Below are 14593 nucleotides of genomic sequence, written 5' to 3'. Positions count from 1 at the left end.
GCACTCGTCTCAAAAAAGGCCCACACCAAAGAACTTTTGGAATAACGCGCAGAGACGAGCACATGCGGAGCTTTGCGGTGTGATGCAGTCAGTGTGCTGCCCTTAAGCTGGCCCCTGGAGGGCATCCTGCCTCGTTGGTGATGTGCCTCCTCCTCTCCCCTATCAGGCACCCACGCGGAGTAAGTGACCTCATCATCCCCTCCCTCCTCATCAATGGAGCAAACCTGGCAGTATGCTGCAGCAGGGGCAACATGACTGCCAGATTGCTGTCCTTCTTGGGCACCCCCTCTGTCTGGGCTCACGTTACTGCCTCCCTCTAGCTGAGTACCATCATCCGAGCCTTCAAAACGCTGGGCATCCTCCTGGAGCATGTACCTAACACTGTGGTCAAACAGTTCAGGGGACTCCTCAGGAGGACATGGTGGGACTAGGGAAGGAGTGACTGATTCCATTTGGCCGAGGGAAGGGGCCAGGTTGGCAACTGCTTTGCCAGACAAAGTACCCTGAGCACGGGTGAGAGAGGATGAGGAGGATGAGGATGGCTTGGTCATCCACTCGACCAAGTCTTCCGCATGTTGCAGCTCAACACGGCCAGCTGCCGAAAAAAAGGCCAAGCGTGTCCCACGGCCACATGCTGATGAGGATGCACCGTGTCCACGACCAGCACTGTTGCCTCTAGACACAGAGCCTGCTTGCCCTCTTTTATTGGCTTGTGACTGTCTGCCTCTCCTTGTTGGCCTTCCAGACATACTAATGGCCCGCAGTGATATGTAGCTGCACTAAGCTGGGATATATATATATATATATATATATATATATATATATATATATATATATATATATACTGATACTGCAGATAGCAAAATCAACTGCCTGCCTGTAGTATTATTAGTATGAGAACACCACCAATCTTCTACAGGTAGCTTTAGCTGAACACTGTGTAGAGGTCGCACTACACTAACTTGTAGCTTTAGCTGAGCACTGTGCAGAGGTCGCACTACACTAACTTGTAGCTTTAGCTGAACACTGTGCAGAGGTCGCACTACACTAACGTGTAAATAATGTAGCTGCCTGCGGTAGTGACAGAATCAGAAAAACACCACCAATCTTCTACAGATAGCTTTAGCTGAACACTGTGCAGAGGTCGGAAAAAACTAACTTGTAGCTTTAGCTGAACACTGTGCAGAGGTCGCACTACACTAACTTGTAGCTTTAGCTGAACACTGTGCAGAGGTCACACTACGCTAACTCGTAGCTTTAGCTGAACACTGTGCAGAGGACGCACTACACTAACGTTTAAATAATGTAGCTGCCTGGGGTAGTGATAGGATCAGGAAAACACCACCAACCTTCTATAGGTAGCTTTAGCTGAGCACTGTGCAGAGGTCACACTACACTAACGTGTAAATAATGTAGCTGCCTGCGGTAGTGATAGGATCGGAAAAACACCACGAATCTTCTACAGGTAGCTTTAGCTGAACACTGTGCAGAGGTCGCACTACCCTAACTTGTAGCTTTAGCTGAACACTGTGCAGAGGTCGCACTACACTAACTTGTAAATAATGTAGCTGCCTGCGGTAGTGGATAGGATCAGAAAAACACCACCAATCTTCTACAGGTAGCTTTAGCTGAACACTGTGCAGAGGACGCACTACACTAACTGTAAGTACTGTAGCTGCCTGACTGTGGTACTAATAGGATCAGAAGAACACCAGCATTTTTCTTCAGGTAGCTGTAAATACTGTAACAACACCTGCCTGCCTGTCAGTAGGAAGATAACAGGAACGGATCTAGCTAAACTGAATACAGTGTATATATATATATATATATATATATATATATATATACACACACACACACACAACACCTGGGATGCATATATATACACAATACACTGTAAGTGCAGCTAACTCACTGACTGTTCTGCCTAATCTATCTAACTTAAATCAAATGACACTGTCTGTCTCTCTCTCTCTCTCTCTCTCTCTATCTGAACACTGGAACACACTACACAGGGCCGCCGTGCAGGCGGCCTTATATAGTGTGGGGCGTGTACTAAACCCCCTGAGCCATAATTGGCCAAAGCCACCCTGGCTTTGGCCAATTACAGCTCTCTGTACAGACGGCGCTTTGATTGGCCAAGCATGTGGGTCATAGTGCATGCTTGACCAATCATCAGCCAGCAATGCACTGCGATGCCGCAGTGAATTATGGGCCGTGATGCTCCACTCGAATTTGGCGCGAATGGCCCATATCATTCGCAATTCGGCGAACGACCGAACAGACGATGTTCAAGTCGACCCAAATACGAAGCTCATCCCTACTGGTGACTCAGAAAGTACAGAAGCATGATAACCAGAGAGTGTTTTCATTAATCAGAGTCTTCATATTTCTCTCAGCACTGCTTTCCTTTAAAAGGACAACAAATTTGGAAGCTGCTGAACTGCCAGGGAGGGAGTTATGCTATAGAAACAAGTGGGTCTTTTTAGTGAGTTATTTTCTTTTACAGGAACTCTAGTATGACAAGGGCCTAAGTGGAAATTTTCCCACCGGCACCCATTGGCAACCAACTTTTTTTTTTTTTGCTGGCCACCAATCGTCAATCGGGAAAAGGAATATCTCTTACATTGGTGGTCAGTGTGAGTAAGAATTCCCCTAACATTGAGTACAGCAGAAAAAATGCCCCTATATTTATGGTCGGTGGGACAAATGTATTTCTGTTGACCACCAGTATTATGGGCATTCTTGAGTAAGTCATGATGATGAAACGCATCGGTAAGTAGCTCTACGGCAACTTTAGTGATATCAGACGTAATACCGGAAGTGACGTTCCAGCGGTGACAATTCCGGTGTGGGTGAGATACTACTACACACTGAGTTCATTGTGACCATGCTTTACCAGTCTCACGCTGCTGTAGTGGATGTATCACATGCATAATTTAAATTTAACCTGTGTAAGTGCAATGTTTGAAATCTTTTTTTAATACATTTTTGAACAAACGTTACTGCACTATTGGAGCAATTTGTTTTCTTATATATGGATCTTTCCATGGGATCAATCACATAGATAGGAGATCGATGGATGATTTAACCCTATATGGGTTGATTCTTATTGGACACCCAGAGGGGAGTGGAATCAACGTTTGCACATGGTGTGGTGGATAAATAATATTGAATCTGCTGTCAATGCATTATCAATCTTTATTGATTAATCACCGTCACATTTAAGGACATGTTCAGTCAATGGACTTTTGTTTTTTGTTTTGTTTCCTTATCACTGAGTGATTCTTTTATTATTCCATGTTATTTCTAGTTATTCATTTACATTGCCACTATTCACTTTAGTAGTCTATACGGTAGTTTATTACTTATTTATTTAAGTGGTAGCGTTAACAATTTCATTTAGTGTTTTACTTATCCTGGCGCTATCGTGGGATCTACAGTGTGGCTGGACGAAACTTTGGACCCTTTGATTTTATTTATTCTTATCTTTGTCAGCCAATGTCAGTCTCACTGACCATCAATTTAAGTAACAAGAATAATCCCACTTGCCACCAATGTAAAAGGCATTAATCCTCCTACATGCAAGGTCTTTGGTAGGAGAAATGCTTCTTAGATCACACAGCGCTGCCCAGTCTCCTCATAAACAGAGAACTAAAAATGAGTTTATATCGCTGAAGGATCCAGAATAGATCATCTAAAAAGGTAAGCTGCATTTTTGAAAATTATGCTATGTGAATGAGAACATGTAACAAATATGAAGCTGAAGCTGGCTAAAGCTTTGGCTTTAGAGATGAAGTGTAGCTTTAGTAAGGAATTTATCTGTAATGATGGAATCCAACATCGTGCTGACAGCTAAATCCTGGAGAAATCTTCTGTGCAGGGATGCCCCGTCCTCTTCCTGCCTCTGAACTTCTGACGCTGCGGGGAATAATAGCTCCAGGTCTTCTTTGATGCTGCTGTTAAAATGTTTCCAACAAGGACCCGACCCTTCTTCCACCATTGCGGAAGATTCTTTAATTGCTTTCACTGCCTGTAACACGATCGGTAAATGTGGGAGAGTCTGAGGAGTCATAGATTTCTTTCTCCCATTTACAGATCGTGGTATAAACAGTGAAAGAAATGAAAGAATGTTTCTCTATGGAAGAGGAGGGGGTGGGTCCTCATTGGGAACTTTTTCATAGCAGCTACACAGAAGACCCAAAGATATTAAAGGAGAAGTATGGGAATCTTGTTTTTTGCAGATTAATACTTACCTAGGTGGATGCAGCATCAGACCGATGCTACATCTGTCCCCCGGCGCCTCTTCACTGAGAACTGAGCCACATAAAAACCTGGCTCCGTTCTCACAGATCCCCAAGTGGAAAGCTGCTGACTGTCAATCAGCAGCTCTCCTGCTCTGCTCCTCCACGCTCACTGGAGCGCTGAGCTGTGGAGGGGCGGGGGGCGGCCATCTGAGCGGGCATCAGTCCAGGCACCTGGCGGATCCAGACTTCCAGAGTCGAGATGATGCGGTGCCTGGACTGATCTTGGTGACGTCACCAGGGAGCGGACTTCAGACCAACTGAAAATGGGTCACAGGAGTGTAAAACTAATTGCACTCCTGGGACCCATAGGAGAAACCCAGCCTAACGAACTCAGGCTGGACTTCTCCTTTAATCCCCACAGCGCCAGAAGTTCAGAAACAGGAAGAGGACAGGGCATCCCTGCATTGAAGATTTCTACAGGATCCAGCTGCTTACACAACATGGGACATACTTAATTAGAATTAGTTCACTAAAGCAATAAAGAATGTTTCTATGGCTAAACTTCAGCGTTAAATGATGACAGTATTTTTCTTTAAGCAGTCTTATGTTTTTGCCTGTGATGTGGTACTCACCAAACACTCTATAGATGAGATCCATTCTGTAGCTAGCATCGGTGAAGATCAAGCAGAGTAGCAGAAGACAGATAATTTCCTAAGGAAGACAAATTAGAGAAAATATAAGAAAAGCTGTTTTTTTGCAAACCCTATGGGGCCAATTATGTGAGATGTTAAAGAAAATTTAAACACTACATGTCAGCAGTTTGGTTTTCACTTTAAACCATCTTTATAGGCAGCTAGAGCCAACACCCCTTTGCTACACATTACCCATAAAACTGTTTTAATAAATACTCTCAGATGATCATCAGTGTTGCAAGTATTGTACATCTGTATGACATGCACATGTCTACACATACACAGGTCACCTAGATGTCTTATAATATCATCAAGCTGCCAAATATATTTTTATGCACAATAGAGAGTACACTGTGCCTGGTATTAAATAAAAACCTTAACTCTAGGCAATCAGATAAATACACAGATAAAATAGATACTGTATGTATATTGTAGCTGTTTAACTTGTTGATGGATTTGTAATTGTGCTCATCCAGTCTTGAGATTTAAACAGCTCTGCCACACAGCTAAAGCACTGTTTGGCAGAGCAGACACCTGGCTGGATCTTTGGCTGCAGTTAAGTAACACTTACAAGTTTTGCTCCTCCCACTGTCTGTGACTGGACAGTGAAAGGAGAAGCAGCAGTCTGATAAACTTGTCTTTCTGTCAGTCCATTCTCTCCTCATCTCCCCAAGACCCTTGTTAACACAAGAGCACTGCAGCACAACTTACTAAATTTAGATGAGTCACATACTTATACTGCTTGTATGAAAAAAAAACACATTTAACCATTATATTAAAGAAGAATTTTAGAGAAGCTGCCATCTAGGCCCAGCAGACCATACTGGGAGATTACAACTCTCCCTGCACAAGCAGCGGCACTTGGCTATCATGAAGCTCTGATAACTACACAGGGAGATCCACATTCTATCATTTTCAAATATCAGACACTCCACCCAAAAGTATCACAAACATATTTGTTCCAATAATATGTGATTATAAGCTTCTAAAAAGTTCATGAAAGTGTCCACAGAAGTCAAAGTGTTTATAAACATTCATCCAAAGTGCTCTTCCTTCAGTGTCACCCTGTGATCGTCCAAAAATGCACAAAAAATGCACTCACTGTCAGGATGTGCCCCCTATATAAATAAAAGCTTGCCATCATATAGATATTATAGCCAGGCCCTCCATCACATTTCCCTTATGGAATACCAGCCAATACACAAAATCTTCCTTTTAGGGAGACATCTTCCTGCTTGATAATGCAGCCTTCACCACATACAGCAATTCCTCAAAAAGTCATGAGGACCATCTACTGCTCTCCATATAAAATAATGTTTATTGACCTCAAAATAATACTTACATAAACAGAACTTCTAATACCACATGTAATGGCACCTGTGCATTTACTCCACTGCCTGTTCTTATGGCAGTCACAGCAGCCATTTCGTTCACCTGTCGGCTTTCCAAAAACTCCTCCCAATAGCGTGCCGACTTTATGGATAAATCCTGCTTCACGCATTGTGTCCAAATGGGACTTCCTCAGAAGCTCCTTCATTAACCCTTAGTGAACCCTAATTAGATTTACTAACTCCTTCATTCCCTTAGTATTTTTCTTTTTTAAACATTTGTATGTAAACTTTTAAAGTTTTGTTATTTTTGTTTGTAGTACCAAACCTAAAAAAAATGTTTTGTACTAAAAAAGACAATTGTAGTGCCTTTTAAAAAAAGTAAATCACAGACTAAAATTTGCAGTTAGCCCTAATTCGTTTTTTACCATTGAAATTTGTAGTTAAAATTCTAGTTAATCCTGGTTATTTTTATTCCTTCCTTGATTCCCTTCCCTCCCTTTTTTTTTTACAGTTTTAAATTCATGTTTGTTTTGTTAATTGCTAAATTAAATTCCTCGAGGGGTGGGGTATATGCACATCCAGTTAAAGTGGGAGTAAACTCCCATGCATGACTTTTACCTATAGGTAAACCTATAAAAAGGCGTACCTTTGGATACAGTAAATATCTCCTAAACGTGCAGTGTTTAGAAGATACTTACTTTTGATGCAGCCGTTGACGTCACGTGCGCATGTGCTCTGAAGGAATGGCATACTGTGCCGTTCCTTTAGAGTCCTGTGCCGTGAATGGCGGCTCCCGCACGCATGCGCCAGACTGATGTCATTGCAGCTCTGGCCACTCACACAGCCTTATGCCTTGTACACGTGCTCGGACATTGATCGGACATTCTGACAACAAAATCCATGGATTTTTTCAGACAGATGTTAGCTCAAACTTGTCTTGCATACACATGGTCGCACAAAGTTGTCGGAAAATCCGATCGTTCTGAATGCTGTGACGTAAAACGCGTACGTCGGGACTATAAACGGGGCAGTAGCCAAAAGCTTTCATCTCTTAATTTATTCTGAGCATGAGTGGCACTTTGTGTGTCGGAATTGTCCACACACGGTCAGAATTTACGCGAACAGATTTTGTTGTCGGAAAACTTTATAGCCTGCTCTCAAACTTTGTGTGTCGGAAATTCCGATGGAAAAAGTCAAATGGAGCCCACAGAATTTCCGACAACAAGCTCCGATCGCACATATTCCGTCGGAAAGTCCGACCGTGTGTACAGGGCATTAGTCTGTGAAACGGATGGAGGAACAGGTGAAGAAGGAAGCGCCTTCAGTGGTGACAGCTCGCTTCGTTCTAAGGTAAGTTTCACATAATGTGCTAGTATGTGATGCATACGAGCACATTATAGCTTTACCTTGCAGGATTAAAAAAAAAGTGGTTTACTACCGCTTTAAACTGGGTGTTTTGTTACTTGCTTTTGTTTTTGTTAAAATAACTAAATACCAAGATGTCTGCAAGCTCCCAACTCACGGAATCAACTTGGGCCTTGGGCCTTTTTCTCAAAATGTTCATTCAATGGTGAGATCTCATGTCTAGAGGTATCCAGCTGAAGTGATATATTTCATTTACAGATTAAATCAAGTGGCCTGAGTACTGAGCCACTATTATTCCCAGTTCTGTCTGCTTATCTCAAAGTGCTCCATACCCACAAGTGGGAAAAGCTGAATCTCTTACTGCATTTTCCAAAATATAGATTACATTAATACATTCAAAAAGTATATTAAATTAGTATGTAACATCTGTGTCAGCTGTGTGGGCATGGGAAACTAATCACAAATCTCTCTCATTCCCAAGGCGATTTAGGATACTGTTAGTTTATTTTAAGGTAAACTCCAGGCTTACCATCAGACTTTATCAGTACTTTATCAGTACTCTATCCTAAAAACATAATAGAAATCGCACTGTCAGGTACAAAATCAAGCCACTAGCAAGAAGCAGTCAAATAAACATTTTAGCAAAAGAAATAAATAACTTGCCGCACTGACTGTGATAATGTACAAACAAAATAATCACTACATTAATGTGAAATCCAAAAAAAGGTTATAAAGTCCAATTTAACATATGTGCAAAAAATAATGACAGTCCCAATTGAATGCCAAATCACTACTGTGGTGTTATAAAGAAATGGACTCTTACCGGAACAGATAGACCCTATTACAGAGTCAAATCAGCCAGTAAATCATAGTCTTGTCATAAACTACTCGCATGTGAGTAGTTTTATGCACTTTGGATTACATTAAACGTTTTATATGAATTTATACTATGTGGGTTCTCCCATTTTAATTTTATGGTGGATCTCGTGAAAAATACAGTGGATATAAAAAGTCTACACACCTCTGTTAAAATGTCTGGTTTCTGTGATGTAAAAAAATTAGATAAAGATAAATCATTTCAGAACTTTTTCCACCTTTAATGTGACCTACAAACTGTACAACAAATTTTTTTAGGTGGCGGGAAGTAAAAATAAAAAACTAAAATAATATGGTTGCATAAGTGTGCACACCCTTACATTAATTTTAACTTTGTTGAAGCACCTTTTGATTTTATTACAGCACTCAGTCTATCAGCATGGCACAACTTGACTTGGCAATATTTTCCCACTCTTCTTTGCAAAAACACTCCAAATCTGTCAGATTGCGGTGCCATCTCTTGTGCACAGCCCTCTTCAGATAACCCCACAGATTTTCAATCAGATTCAGGTCTGGGCTTTTCAGGTGAAGCCATTCGTTTGTTGATTTGGATGTATGCTTTGGGTCATTGTCATGCTGAAAGATGAAGTTCCTCTTCATGTTCAGCTTTCTAGCAGAAGCCTGAAGGTTTTGTGCCAATATTGACTGGTATTTGAAACTGTTCACAATTCCCTCTACCTTGACTAAGGCCTATGTTCCAGCTGAAGAAAAACAGCCCCAAAGCATGATGCTGCCACCACCATGCTTCATGGTGGGTATGGTGTTCTTTTGGTGATGTGCAATGTTGTTTTTCATATGTTTTGGAATTATGGCCAAAAAGTTCAACCTTGGTTTCATCTGACCATAACACATTTCCCACATGCTTTTGGGAGACTTCAGATGTGTTTTTGCACAATTTAGCCAGGCTTGGATGTTGTTCTTCATAAGAAAAGGCTACTGTCTTGCCACTCTACCCCATAGCCCAGACATATGAAGAATACAGGAGATTGTTGTCACATGTACCACACAGCCAGTACTTGCCAGATATTCCTGCAGCTCCTTTAATTTGCTGTAGGCCTCTTGGCAGCCTCCCTGACCAGATTTCTTTCTCGTCCTTTCATCAATTTTGGAGGGACGTCCAGTTCTTGGTAATGTCACTGTTGTGCCATATTTTCTCCACTTGATGAGGACTGTCTTCACTGTGTTCCATGGTATAGCTAATGCCTTGGAAATTCTTTTGTACCCTTCTCCTGACTGATACCTTTTAACATTGAGCCCTCTGATGCTTTGGAAGCTCTCTGCGGACCATGGCTTTTGCTGTAGGATGTTACTAAGAAAAAGACAGGAAAGACAGGACCTACTAGAACAGCTGAACTTTATTTGGAGTCAATTAGATGCACTTTAAATGATGGTAGGTGTGTACTGACTCCTATTTAACATGAGTTTGAATGCGATTGCTTAATTTTTAACACAGCTACATTCCCATTTATAAGGGGGTGTGCACACTTATGCGACCACATTATTTTAGTTTTTTATTTTTACTCCCCCCCCCTAAAAGATTTTAGTTTGTTTTTCAATTGATTTTTACAGTTTATCGGTCACATTAAAGGTGGAAAAAGTTCTGAAATTATTTATTTTTTTCTCATTTTTTTACATCACAGAAACCTGACATTTTAACAGGGATGTGTAGAGTTTTTATATCCATTGTATTTTCGCCATTGATTTTAACATACACTGCAGGATGAGAGACATTGCAGAATTCCAGCCAAGCAGCGTGGGTCAAACCCCTTTATGATAATAATATAATTTCCAGACTGATTTGACTCTGTAATAGGGTCTATCTGTTCCAGTAAGAGTCTATTTCTTATGGTGGTGATGGTCCACGTGGTGATCACAAGATTTGATTCAACACCATATTTATAATAGCACAGCAGTGATTTGGCATTCAGTTGGGACTGACATTTTTGCACATATGCAAATTGGACTTTATGTTCTTTCTTGGATTTCACATTAATGGAGTGATTATTTTGTTTGCACGTTATCACAGTTAGCGTGGCACGTTCTTTATTTCTTATACTCTATCCTGTACTGAAAATGCTTATTCTAATTTCACTGCACTCTGTGACCTTCTCACTGTGTGCATTAGAAGCTGCAACAATTAAGATAGAGCATGTCTCATTTACTGGCCGAAGAACATCTAGCATTATCTAGCCCTTTCCTTTCCAGCCATACTGTGCCTGGCACACCCTTTTCATTCATTGGCTTTCAGTTTTTTCATGGAGGCTCAGCATCATTGGTGGCCATTAGCTAGAGCAGTCTGCATGTAAATACAGCTGACCCAGATATGCTTACACCTCAAGACTGACATTTTCTCATCAAGGCGATTGAATAACTTTTCCGAAGAGCTAGCCCTTGGCTCTTCTGGAGAGTACTGAGGCAGGGCGTTGTGATGTCCTAGTTCCTCCCACCAGTCATGATCTATCTGCATTGCATTCAGAAGCACAGAGACCTCATGATGATGTCACAAGGGAGGAGGAGGAAACAGGGGAAAATAATGTAAGGAAAATCTGTTATATAGAATTTAATTAATATTCAATATTCCATTATGCCAATCCACATTTCAGATTAGAAAGAAAATATTTCCAACTGGTCTCTGGCTACTAGACTGTATACTATTATTTGCACGATTGAACTGGGTCATATGACTAGGGAAAATTAGTACTTAGTTGCTGTAATAGAAGATATTTATTAAATGAAATGGGTACTAAAATTTGGAGATTCACATTGCTAGCCACATTGTGAAAAGGCTAGTTGGCGGTTTTCTGTTTTCTCCGGTTTCAACATCCTTGGACAGTGACATGAGGGTCAGAGCTCCTAATCGCCACATGCAAAAGTAGTGAAAGTATGTGAAATGTAACTAAACCCAAATATAAAAATCTAATGTGTTTCAGCTTACCAGTCCTTAAATGAAGTGGCTGCATTTGTTTTCTTTATTCATGATAATTATATTTCTTGCAAGTACAGAGAATACCTGTTTCTCTTATCAGAAGCTGCAATTTTATACAGTTAATGTTGTTGAGTTTAGATACGCTTTCATTCGATCTGCATGGCAGTCAAGCAATGGCATCACGAGTGTAAAAAAAAATAAAATTGATGTCTACATTAGATGATTTGCAGACTGTGATCTTGCTTTATATGTGACGGATTCACTTTACATTTTAAAAGCTACATTTGAAAAGGTAGTTTTATATGTAGATTAAAAGGAATTGTAGCATCTCACAAAGCAATAAACCCTTACACCAGGTTAACAGTCACTGAATATTCTGATTAAGTATTCTGAATACTCTGATGTGGTAATACAGGTATCTATATACAGTTGTATTTAACATATGGCAGTTATTTTTTACTATTGTGAGCTGATAATATTTCATAATTTAAAGTGCGATGGAAAAATCCATTGTGTTCAAATATGTTACTTCTCATTTTAGGCTGGGTTCGCACAGGAATGCGGTGTATCCCCATTCTCCAGTTCAGGGACGAATCAGGGCCGAATCCGTGCCTGAATTCGGGCCTGAAACGGAGCTAAGGACGCACAGCATTTCTGTGCAGTTCTCCATGGAGAGCCAATCACATTTTTCTGCTATGCGAATTGGATGCAGAGAAACTTTGCATACGTGTGAACCCAGCCTTAGCCATATGTTGAGAGAAATGCTTTCAGGATGTCTTAAATCTATTGGACTTATTACCTTCCATGCGACTATTATTTTAAATTCAGAGCTGTGTTATTTAAAGCTGAGTTTGGCACTCATTATGGGTGCTGGAGAATTCAGCACGTTGCTCATGTGACATGAACTAGTATGGCCACCACACCATTGGCTACATTAGTTCCTTATGCTGTCACATTAGTCACGTTTAATAAACCTTTCTCCAGAAATGAGTTCAGATTAGGGGGATTTCATTTAGACCGGCCATACACAGTGCAAATTTCTTTCCTGCAACCATGGGGCAAATGTCTTCTCCTGGGGGCAGGGTGAGCAGGGGAAGCCGTCCCTGTCGGGAGAAGACATTGATTATCTCTAGCGGCTAAAGCAGCTGCTAGCGATGATCGTAAGAGATCGATCAACTTGGTACATTCAGCCTGCCCATTGATGGTTCAAATCTTAGCTGGTTCCTGCTGAACCGGGTGAGATTAGAACGATGTACGGCCAGCCTTAGACAAAACCAGTTCTAGATAAAATGTTTGTCTCAGTATTGACACTGAGAACCAAAGAGCAATTTTAATCCATATAAAAATATATGTAAGTGTGTGAAGATTTCCTACATCCTTAACTGCAGTAGATACCAAGGGCATCTTTTTGGCCATTGTAGCTTATATGGTGAATATGGGGCTCCAGGGCCAATCAATAGGCTCAATTAACAAAGCCTCATTTACAATGGTGTTTGGGAAGGCTTAGCTGTGCGTTTTTACCACCTCCCAACCACTCCCCGTTATGCTGCAAAGGCAATGGAGGGGGAAATACATAAGCTGTGGCCGTGATGCTTTTTACCTCCCTCTGAAACCCATTTACCACAGTTGTGGCCCAGTACTTCAGGGTTTATAGAAATCGGCGGGGAGGCGATACAACATATTTTTAAAAAAGGGTCAGGGACTTTTTCCCTGCGCTTCCTGCCTGCAGGTACAGCAGCCCATTCAAATGAATGGGCTGCTGAGCCTGCACAAATGTGGCACACAGGTCCTGCTACAGTGAGAACCTAGCCTTAGGCTGGCCATACATGGGTCAAATTTCGAAAGAATTTTCTTCTGAAAATCAGAAAATGTGTGCGTTATGTGATCCAATGATGCCACCATTGATTTCTAAATTCGGCCAACCAAGCTTTCAATTTCACCTCATGTTGCTACAGAAAATAATTTTTGTGGCTGGGAATCTTCTTTTCTTTCCGGGAACTCTTTTCTTGCACATGCACATTTCTTTTTCGATTACATTTCTCGCACGTTTCTCCCATCATTGATTAGAAAATCGTTTATTTTTCAAAAAATTTCCAACATGTCTGATTACTCAAATTTGATTGCCGCACGAAAATCGTCTGTTGCTGCAGCCCACTAATGGTGCGAAATACGAACAAAAATTCTTAGATAAGATTTTCTAAAGAAAATTCTTTCCAAATTCGACCCATGTATGGCCTGCCTTAGCCATGTGATAGTATATTTAAATTCTCATTGGACTCCTGGCGTGTTAGCTTTAAAAATGTAAACCTAATATCTGATAAGGAGTTGTAAATATGCTGGCTCGGAAGGTGAGAAGTGCAGACATTTTCACACATTGATTACAGACTGATCCATCTGTTTGAACTAGCTTATTTCTGGCTTATTTTGAAGCATAACCACTTGAGTAGCAGTCTGTAATAACCTTTCATTACCAGGCCATTTTTCCGTTTTCAGTGCTGTGATAGTATGACTGACAATTACTGGTTCATGCAATACTGTAACCAATTGAATTCCATATTTCTTGAATTTTTAGACAGATGCCTCCTTCTTTTGATGGTATTTAATAATCACAGAATTTTTAGTTATTACTAAACAAAGGAAAAAAGACTGAAAAAGACCCTTACTTTCTGATTAAACGTAACTTGTTATCTACAATAACACCAGCTGTGTTAAAATTAACACTAGTCAAAAAAAGTTTTGTTACACCTTTTGCTATAGATAAAAAAAATGTAAATGTTTTTTGCAAGCCAATACTGCCAGCAGACAGCCCTGTTTGTACAAAAAAATAAAAAATAAAAATGATACACACATTACATTGTTGTCTTAAAGGGGAGTTCCAGCCTGGGGGAAAAAAAAAAGAAAAGTCAGCAGTTACCAATACTGTATCTGCTGACTTTGAATATAAGGACGCTTACCTGTCCAGGGAGCTCGCAATGTCGGCACCCCAAGCCGATCCGTTCATTGGCTCTTGGTGCAGGCGCGGGCATCTTCACTAAGGGAAACAGGAAATGAAGCCATGTGGCATAACAGCCTGTTTCCTACTGTGCATGCGCGCTTTCTGAATGGTCCTGCTGTCTTCTGGGACCTGTGTATCTCCAGAAGGCAGTGGGGGGAAAA

General features: G+C 40.9%; 1 protein-coding gene across 4 annotated transcripts in view; it reads right to left on the bottom strand.

Moving 5' to 3' along the window:
- FHIP1A (FHF complex subunit HOOK interacting protein 1A) overlaps window positions 1–14593 on the bottom strand; it is a 354581-nt gene that overhangs the window by 224570 nt on the left and 115418 nt on the right. For all 4 annotated transcript variants that reach the window (XM_073604989.1, XM_073604973.1, XM_073604997.1 and 1 more), the window contains one exon: window positions 4880–4958. The gene's annotated coding sequence lies outside the window, so the exon portion shown is untranslated. The remainder of the gene's footprint in view (window positions 1–4879; window positions 4959–14593) is intronic.

This window comes from Aquarana catesbeiana, linkage group LG01, assembly GCF_042186555.1.
Source record: "Aquarana catesbeiana isolate 2022-GZ linkage group LG01, ASM4218655v1, whole genome shotgun sequence".
NCBI lineage: Eukaryota > Metazoa > Chordata > Amphibia > Anura > Ranidae > Aquarana > Aquarana catesbeiana.
This window is presented reverse-complemented; position numbering and strand designations above follow the sequence as displayed.